Here is a 10109-nt window from a genome sequence, read left to right as displayed (position 1 = left end):
CAGGTGTCTCTTGGGTTCACAAAAGTAGCAATTCTGACTCAGCCCGACCCTGGGAGTATGCGCCTCTGTGCACATATTCTAGTCTCTATCCCTGCTACACCCCACCCAGGCAGGTACACCCTCAGGCCTAGCCTTTGCTCACGGGGTCATGGCTGCCACTGGAGTAGAGGCCTGGCTTCCTCTGATTGCTAAGAAAGACAGGAAGTGTTTCTCCAAAATATCACCAGGGTGTAAGCCTTGTTGTTCCCACCACCACCACCATAGCTGTTACGCTGTGCCACAAGGCACCATTTCTCCCTCTCCCATATGGCTCCTTTGCACCACAGTCCCTGCTTTACTCCTGTGCCACTGATTCAGCACAGACTTGTAACAGCCCACACCTTGTCCATACCTCTCAAGAAAATGCCCAAGAGTCTGAACTCTGTGTGGGACAGGCTTCCAGACCTTAGGGTGGGAGTGGAGGGGAGTTCAGAATTGCAGGTAAAGTATATGTTCAGTTTTATGCCTGGTGAGAGAGTGCTATGGTACACTAGTGGGTCCTCTTTGGGGAAGGAGACCCGGTTTTTAGCAGCTCTCTCCCATGGAATAGAAAAAGAAGAGATCTGAACTCTGCTCATTTGTTTGTAGAAGGTACACTGCAGACTCTTCTCATGGGGGAGGGGATTCCTGTCTGGTGATGGGTTTTGCACCTACTGTTTGTTTCCTTGGCATCACAGCTTGTCTCAAAAGGGTGATGTGCACTCTTCAATTTTCTCTCTTGGCTCCAAACTATCAGCTTACTTGATAAACTTCTATCCTTTAACTCTCCTTCTAGATGGGAGCCTTTGTGGAAAGCTGGCTCCAGTCAGCCATCTTGCTTCCTCCTCGCTGTTGGACAATGTTCTAAGCTCCTCATAGATCACTGTAAGTTAAGGATCATTTCCTAGATTCCATGTTGTCCCAAAATCCTCCTTTCATATTTTTCAGTACTTTCAGGTCACAAGGATTCAGAGAACATGGCAGCACACTCAGAATTTCTACAGCAAAGGAGAACAAGAAATGAAAATGTCTCCGATTGACCTTGTGGGCTGATGCAGAAGACGAAAGCCTTGCTAGATTGTAGAAGCCACCCCTCCTTCTTCTGAGTGCCTCATTCAAGTCAGGTATTTCTTAAAGCAAAGATCATAATTTAAAAATCATAAATACATGTAAACTCTCTTGCTTGCTCTCACTCTTGCTGTTTCTTTCTCTCCTTTTCTCAGCTTCACAGGATTATAAGAAAAGTTCATAAAGGTTAGAGAATAGCATGTACTATCTGAAATTATTATATTTTTGTTTACTTATTACTACATATTTCTATTTATATTCACACACTCACAAGAAATTAAACTCACTGGTGTTGAGGCTTTGTCTACAGTGTTTATTGCTGTACTCTATAACCTTGTCCTCCTAATATTTAGCCCGCTCTGAAATGTCTATAATGCTTTCCTCTCTTCTTTATTAGGTACTCTCTTCTTTATTAGGTACTCTACCTCCACTAGAATGCAAATTCCATGAATGCAAGAACCTGGACATTATCCAATATGTTGAATCTCCAGAGCCTAAAAAGTGCCTATATATACTAAAAATCCGAAGTAATATTTGTAGATCATATTCAACAGTATGTGAAAGATCAAGTCACTAGAACTTCAACTCCAGTAATAGCAAATGTGTAACCCTGTAGAACAAATTAAAATTCTGGTCAAAAAAAATTTTTTTTTATTGTCTTGAAGGCAAATAAGAATTACAGGGCCAAAGTTAAAGAAGGAGAAAATGCAGAAAGATGACCTGGAGAAGGTAGCTAAGAACTAAAAAGTTGAGGAGAGGTTGTGACAGCCTTACAAATCCAGAGGGTGGGGGAAGCTCCTGTGGCTCAGTGGGTAGGGCTCTGGCCCCGTATACTGAGGGTGGCAGGTTTGAACCTGGCCCTGGCTAAACTTCAACAAAAAAATAGCTGGGCATTGTGACAGGTGCCTATAGTCCCAGCTACTTGGGAGGCTGGGGCAAGAGAATCACCTAAGCCCAGGAGTTGGAGGTTGCTGTGAGCTGTGATGCCACAGCACTCTACCCAGGGTGATAGAGTAAGACTCTGTCTCTAAATAAATAAATAAATAAAATAAACAAACCAAGAGCTGAGTACTGAAGGTTAGGTCTGCTAAGGGGCTGACATAGTCAACATTAAACATTAATTCGAGACTGAGTCAGAGCAAAGCCTAGGAATACAATGAACCAAATGTTACAACAGCCCTCTCAACTTAGCTCTCAATTATATCTACAATATTTTACATCTACCATATTACACCCAATTAGTCTAAAATATGAGAAATACAATTGACAAAGAAAATAAGCAGCATATAGAAAAAAAGATAAAAGTCTCTGTCGTGAAAATTTTACATACCCATTTTAAATGACTATGTTTAATATGTGGATGTAAACAAAATTTACAAACTTTTATAGATAAATTGTAATGAAATACTCTTGAGAATGAAATAAAAAAATAGCTGACATATACATTATTAAGATACTGATGAAGGGTGCCCAGCTTCTCCTGGTCTTGAACCTGTGGCTGTCACGGCCGCCTGCACCCCAGAAGCCGCATGACAGATCAGGCCTTTGTGACAGTGACCACCATGTTGCCTACACCAAAGGTGCTCTGGTCCTGGGTCATCGCTGAAACAGCACAGGACAACCAGGAGGCTGGTCATGCTCACCACCCCACAGGTCTCAGACTTCATGAGAAAAGTTTTAGAGACAGTCTTTGATGAAGTTATAATGGTAAATGTCTTAGATAGCAGACTCATCTAACCTTAATGAAGAGGCCTGAGTTGGGTGCCACGCTGACGAAGCTCCAGTGCTGGTCACTTACACAGTATTCCAAATGTGTGTTTATGGATGCATATACTCTGGTCCTAGCAAATGCTGATGTTCTTTTTGAAAGAGAAGACTTGTTGCTTCGGTGCCTAGAGCTCAGCGGCTAAGGCACCAGCCACATACACCAGAGCTGATGGGTTTGAACCCAGCCTGGGCCCACCAAACAACAACTACAACCAAAAATAGCCAGGTGTTGTGGTGGGCACCTGTAGTCCCAGCTACTTGGGGGGCTGAGGCAAGAGAATCACTTAAGCTCAAGAGTTTGAGGTTGCTGTGAGCTGTGACACCACAGCACTCTATTGAGGGTGATGTAGTGAGACTCTGTCTCAAAAAAAAAAAAAAAAGACTTGTCAGCAGCACCAGATCCAGGGTGGTCTGATTGCTCTAATTCTGGAGTCTTCATTTATCACCTTTCAGTTGAAACATACAATCAGCTGTTGCACCTTGCTTCCTAGAAAGGCAATTTTGACGGTGGGGACTAGGACTTACTGAACAGATTTTTTAGCAGCTGGGCAACACCTATCAAAAAACACCTGCCATTTATTTATAACCTAAGCAGCATTTCTATATACTTCTGCCTCCCAGCAGTTAAAGCATTTGGTGCAAATGCCAAAGTTGTGCACTTCCTGGGAGGAGTCAAACCATGGAATTACACATATGATCCCAAAACAAAAAGTGTCAAAAGTTAGTCCCATGATCCCACCACGTCTCATCCAGAGTTTCTCAGCCTGTGGTGGGACATCTTCATCACCAACATTTTAACTCTACTTCAACAATTTGGCTTTGTCAAAGACACCTGCTCATATCTAAATGTGGAAGATGTCACAGGAGCCATATCACACCTGTCCCTCAGGGAAATCCCAGCTGCTGCCCACCCTTTTGCATCATCAGAAGAATGGAAGGAACACTGGGAACAGGGCCAGGTTGATTATATGGGAGCTGATTCCTTTGAAAACATCAAGAGGAAACTTGACACTTACCTCCAGTAGAAACACTGCCATTTCCCTGTGGCCACATCTTCACAGGCACTTGTTTCTGATACTTAGCATCTAGAGCTGGGTAGAGAAAAGTCTATTACAGTTGCTAGAGGCTTTGACTCCTCAGATGAGGGGTTTTTGCAGGATAACAGGTAAGAGAACTGGGGAAACGTTGTAAAGTAGCAATTCTGTTATATGCACAGTGTTCTGTTCTTTTTTTTTTTTACCTTGATTTATCATGTTTCAGAAATTCTCAACTATGCTGATTGCTACCATACAAGGAAGGGAGCTGTTAACGATGGCTATATCAACTCTTAAAATGTGCAGAACCAGACTCTACATCAGTCTCTCCCTTCAGAATAGGGCATGGCCTCTGTCCCTTGCTTGTTGTATCCTTCATTAGACCCGTCTTTTAGAATTGCCCAGTGGCCACCCGTGATTGTCATTTTGCTTCTCAGGTACAGACAGCCTATAGTAACACTGCTGAATGATTCATAAACATAGCAACACATGGTGTTAACTCATTTTATTTCCTCGTCTTAGTGTCTGAAGATGTTCACCAGTGTTCTATGTACAGCAAGGCAACATGCTAAAATGCTTTTTGTTCAGTTCTGTATATTTAAAAATAGCAGGGCATTCTCTGATGGTTACCTGCAATGGCACCCTTTATGAAAAATAAAGACATATTGCTGTAAAAAAAAAAAAGATATCGATGAAGGAGTTAGCCAAATAAACATAGCTGAAGAAATAATTAGTATATGGGAATAAGGGCAAAAGAAAATATTCAGAGGAACATATGAAGATACAAAATAATGGAAAATAAAGAAAAAGTAAGAAACATAAGAGATACAAAAAAAGAGGTTGAACATAATTGTATTCCCAGGAGAAAAGGAGGGTAAGAAAGAATCAGAAATTATATTTTAAGTTAATAATTTTCTAAAACCATATCACCAAACAACAACAATCAAGTTATAAACACAAACAAACAAACAAAAAAAACTCTATTAACCTAAAGTGGAATAATTGCAAAGAAAGTCACTCTCAGGATCACCATAATGAAATACTGGACACCAAAGACCAGGATAAAATCTGAAAAGCAATCCAAAGTGGAGTAAGGTTAGGGAGGAGATAGTTTACTTTCAAATGAACAGCAATGAGCTGACAGCTGATTTTTAATAAAAACAAGGAAAGATTGAAGATAATGAAATGACCTTTGAAAGTGGCAAAGAAACCCTACTAAGCGAGAGAAAAGTATGTATCAAGAATGAAAGGAAAATGAAGACATTTTCAGACAAACACTGGGAGAGTTCACCAATTTTTTTCTAAATTAAGAATTATAAAAAAAAAAAAAAAAAAAAAAGAATTATACTAAGAGCTATTGTTCATATGACACCGGATAGAAAATTTTCAAGAAAAAGTGAAATACAATTGAAAGAGTAAAGAATAGATAAATATCCAAGTACTGAGTGTGCCATGCAGTAATAATGTCTTATGGGAGTTTACAAATAGAACTAAGACATATAACAATAAAGTAAAAGTGGGGCGGCGCCTGTGGCTCAAAGGAGTAGGGCACCAGCCCCATATGCCGGAGGTGGTGGGTTCAAATCCAGCCCCAGCCAAAACAAAAACTTTTAAATAAATAAAATAAAGTAAAAGTGGGAGGAGGATGTATAGATATAAAGGATGCCAATGTTCTACCTTGTCTTAGAAAAGATAAATTTACTTATTTATATTAAAATAGATAGAAGGATGAATACATAGATGGTAAACAATAAAATGATTTTTTGCCCTACTATATCTGTAATTATATTTAATATAAGTAAAGATTATCAAATAAAAAAGATTATCAGGATTGATTTTAAAATAATAAAACTATATGCTGCTTATAAAACACAGAAAAAAATACATAAAAATACTTGAAAGTTCAAATTAAAAGGATAAAAAATAATACATCATAAAAATACTAACAAAAAAAGTAAGAACTATTTTAACATATAGCGAAGTAGTCATCAAGGATGAATATTGCTAGAAATAAAATGTATCATTATATATGACAAAAGTTTTGATATACCAGAAAAATATAAAAATTCTGATAATTTTTGTACTTAGTTACATAATGAAGCAATTCCTGACAGGACTGTAGAAAAAGTAAACAAGTATATAATCATAGGGAAACTTTTTAAAATTAATAGACTTTGTGGCTCAGCACCCACAGCACAGGGGTTACGATGCCAGCCACATACACCGAAGGTGGCGGGTTCAAACCCGGCCCGGGCCAACTAAACAACTGCAACAAAAAAATAGCCAGGTGCTCTGGCAGGCACCTGTAGTCCCAGCTACTTGAGAGGCTGAGGCAAGAGAATCTCTTAAGCTCAAGAGTTTGAGGTTTCTGGGAGGTGTGAAGCCATGGCACTCGGCCAATGGTGACATAGTGAGACTCTGTCTCAAAAAATAAAAATTAATAGACTTTGTGTGGTTAAGAGCCGTTTTAGATTTATAGAAAAAAAAATGATCAGAAAGGAGAATACAGGAGGCCAAGGAGAAGGAGGAGAGAGGAGAGGGAAGGGGAACGGAGGGAGGACAGAGGAGGGACCAAAACAGGACCAAAAGGGACAAACTGTGAGCTCCTTTCTGATGTTAGAATCACAGATGACTTTGTTTCCTTTCTATAAATATGTATAGCAAGCTCCAAATGGTCCAATAGCTTTCTTTTCTCTTTTTCCTTTTTTTTTTTTTTTTTTTTTGCAGTTTTTGGCCGGGGCTGGGTGTGAACCCACCACCTCCAGCATACGGGGCCGGTGCCCTACTCCTTTGAGTCACAGGGACCGCCAGCTTTCTTTTTTCTTAATACTTGCTCAGACCGTCCATAGAACCCTCTGCTCTGTCAGTAAGAGGAATGGCGCAGGGTAGGAAGCAGCTTAGGAGTGCAGTGTTGTCAGACCAAACCAGCAGTTCGGCTGTCCCTTTGCTAATTCAGTCACTGCTTAGATGACTCAGATAAACACGCCGCGTTCTTGAGTCCTGCCCTCTTCCGGGATGGTCCCCCCGGGAGCACCTGGATGGATGGAGAATTATGGTTTACGTGACCCGAGGGCAGCAGAAAGTCCAAGGCACGTGCGCTGGGCTTCCTTCCCCTGTCTCTGAACCTGCATGACTTTGGAGGGGGCCATACGGTTGTGTCGTTTGCCTCGGGCATCTCAAAATGTTGCCCCTTCTTGGATGCGACCACAGGCCTGTTCTCATCCTTGGATCCTCCTTGAACCTTTCCAGCCTCTACTGAATCCCATCAGACTACTGCCTCCTGGAGCGACTGCTGTCCCATGACCCAGCCCAATGTCCTAGAGTTTTTGTCACAGATGAAGAGAAAATTCACTTTACCTCTTAAGACCTCAGTACCCTTAGCTCTTAAATTAATAACTGAGAAAGTTTTAAAAAACTACCTTTGAGGTCACTTTTAGCTCAGTAACTTTAAGATTCTCAAAATAGAGAATTCCTTTTCTCTGTGGACCTCTTCCTATTTTATTTCCTCCCTTACAGCCACTGCCACTGACCTCCTTGAAATTCACTATTGCTGTGGCCAGCGGCTTGCTACCCAAGCCAGCTGTGCCCCAAATAGGAGTCACTGGACTCCTCTTGGATTTGAGAACTAAGCTCCAACTAATTAAATAGTATCATCTTTTGCCTTGTTGACCATTCTCCTATGAATTTATTTTTCTTTGTAACCTCTCATGAAGAACTGATTAATTGAAGTCAGGATTTAAGTGTTTCTGGGCTCTTTGGCCAAATTGTTCATGATGTGGTATTCATTACACACACACTGTGCTCATCAGTCACTTGCACTCCACCCTCCTGTCCACCAGCAGAGAAGAGATCAGGATGTTGGGGTGCAGGTGCTGGCTCCCCAAACTCTTGTATTCTAAGTGCAGCTCTGAGCTAATTCCCCTGCACCAGCCCTGTGACCTGGGGAGGTGACACAACCTCTCTCTACTCTCACTTCCTCATTTGTAAAATGATGAAAATGGATGATCAGCCATTTCTATTTAGAATCCTGTAATCCTTCTTGTTTTTGTAAATGGAGCCAGCTGAAGCTGGGCCCTGGGGAGCTATTAAAGAGCGGAGCAGGTGTCCAGTGTGGGGAGGAGAGATGGGATTTCACAAAGAGAAAAGGGGTGCCCTCCCAGGAACAGTGCCATTGCTGCATTTATAAAATTTACTCTCAACTCCAGAGCTCTGTTTCTGATCAAATTTCTGGGTCCCAGAGGGATGTCAGAGCGAGTGGCAGACTGTCTGAGGGATGTCAGTATTCCCCAGTGCAGGTTACATCTCGGAAGGAGCCCTGCTGGGGCCTGCTGCCAATGGAAATAAGCCTATATCAGGTAGGTCTCACTGAGGACCCTATGGTTCATAAGCTGAATGCAGTCATCCCCAATTGGCTGCCATCCCCCATCTATTGCCTCTCTGAGCCACTGCGTAACTATCAGTTGCATACCCTTTGCGGCTTTCATTCACTCTTTCTCTGGCTCAAGAAGCATCCTGCCCATCTCCCATGCCCTTGGCCAATGTACTATTCTTTTTCTACCCTTGGCCCTGGCAGCACATTGCCTCACTTTAGCATTGGGTTAGAAGAGCCAAGATGAATGGCAGGAAGCTTGCCTGGGGATCCATGGCACAGCCAACTCATTACCGACAGTCTTTGCTTTCTCACCAAGTGTGGAAAGTGGTCCAGGAGTGCCACACAGGATCTGGATCCTGACAGCGATAGCAACTCTCAACAGATTTGGACCCCAGCCTCCAATTTCATGGGTCTCAGACCTGACAGCTCAGTGGTGCCAGGCCCACCTGACTCTTGCCAGATAACACATTGCTTTTGTTGACAGGGTTTATAGCTTAGACACAGGGACTATTAACACAGAGGAAAAGTCTCAAAAGACCTTAGACCTAATAGTCCCTACCCCCAGCAAAAGAAGTGGCTTACACATTCTTTTTTAACTTCAATACAGAGGATGTGCCAGGAAACAAGGCATTAATATAGTAATCTTCAATATAAATTACCTGATACTTATGAGTTCCAGTATCTTTCCAAATGAAGACCACCCTTTCTTGATACATCAGCCAGGGAAGAGGACTTGCATACAAAGAGGAAACTCCCCTCTCCTCCCTAGTCTCTACTTTCTAGATAAACTTGCCCTCAAAATGGATAATTGCCTTTTTTAAAATTGCAAGACACATTCAGAAGCTTTAAGAAAATAAAGTGGAGGCCAGGCATGGCAGCTAACACCTGTCATCCTAGCACTCTGGGAGGCCAAGGAAGGTAGATTCCCTGAGCTGAGGAGTTAGAGACCAGCCTGAGCAAAAGTGAGACACTTCTCTACTAAAAATAGAAGAACTAGCTGGGTTTTGTGGCAGGCACCTAGCTACTCAGGAAACTAAGGCAAGGGGATCTTTCAAGTCCAAGGGTTCGAGGTTGATGTGAGCTACCATGCCAAGCACTCTACCCAGGGTGGTAGAGTGAAACTCTGTCTGAAAAAGGAAGAAAGAAAGGAGAGACAGGGAGAGGGAGAGAAAGAGAGAGAGAGAAGATGAAAGGAAAGAAAATAAAAAGAGGTAAATTGGGCTAAATTTGAATAAAACAAAAAGAACTACTCTACAAAATGGTCCACTCAGGTTCTATTTTCTTGAACTTTAACCATGGGTATTTGTAGCTTTTGACAATAGCATAGTTTAGGTAAATGCCTCTGTGATTTGAAATTCTTGCTTCCTGAAACCATTATTTTTTTAAAAGAGCATTTCAATGCAGCTCAGATAGTCTTCTATTGAATCCTCTGGGGTTCTGCAAGGGGATCATTGAAATTACTCTGGGGCCTGGGCAGTTTCTCTATTCACTTTGGGGGCAGCTGCAGGTCCTTAGACTACTGGAATGTTTTAGTGATCTGCTCATGCACTTGCATTTTGACCTTGGAAACCTTTACTCCACAGCTGTAGGGCAGCTGAGTCACAGACATGCTCCCCCACAAACTCTGTGGGTACCCCCTGTCTTGTAGGCAAACTGCGGTTAGCCTGGTCATGTTAAAAGGTGTCATCCACTTTTGGGTGGAGCAGCAATCATTCTGAAGTGGCCCAGATTGTATGTCTGATGTGAAGCATGTCGGGTCCTGCCCCAAGAGCAGCATCCACTGAGACCTGTGGAAACTGTCAGTGATCAACTGAAGAAATATAGAGTTAGAAGCAACAGTAAATAAAGAC

At 42.0% G+C, this 10109-nt stretch overlaps 1 pseudogene; it reads left to right on the top strand.

The window, feature by feature from the left end:
* The first annotated feature begins 2615 nt into the window (after positions 1-2615).
* LOC128563201 (glycogenin-1-like) lies at positions 2616-3878 on the top strand (annotated as a pseudogene).
* Positions 3879-10109: the final 6231 nt, after the last annotated feature.

Source organism: Nycticebus coucang, chromosome 13 (genome assembly GCF_027406575.1).
Source record: "Nycticebus coucang isolate mNycCou1 chromosome 13, mNycCou1.pri, whole genome shotgun sequence".
Classification (NCBI taxonomy): Eukaryota; Metazoa; Chordata; class Mammalia; order Primates; family Lorisidae; genus Nycticebus; species Nycticebus coucang.
Note: the sequence above shows the minus strand (reverse complement) of the source record. Positions and strands in the feature narration are given on the sequence as shown.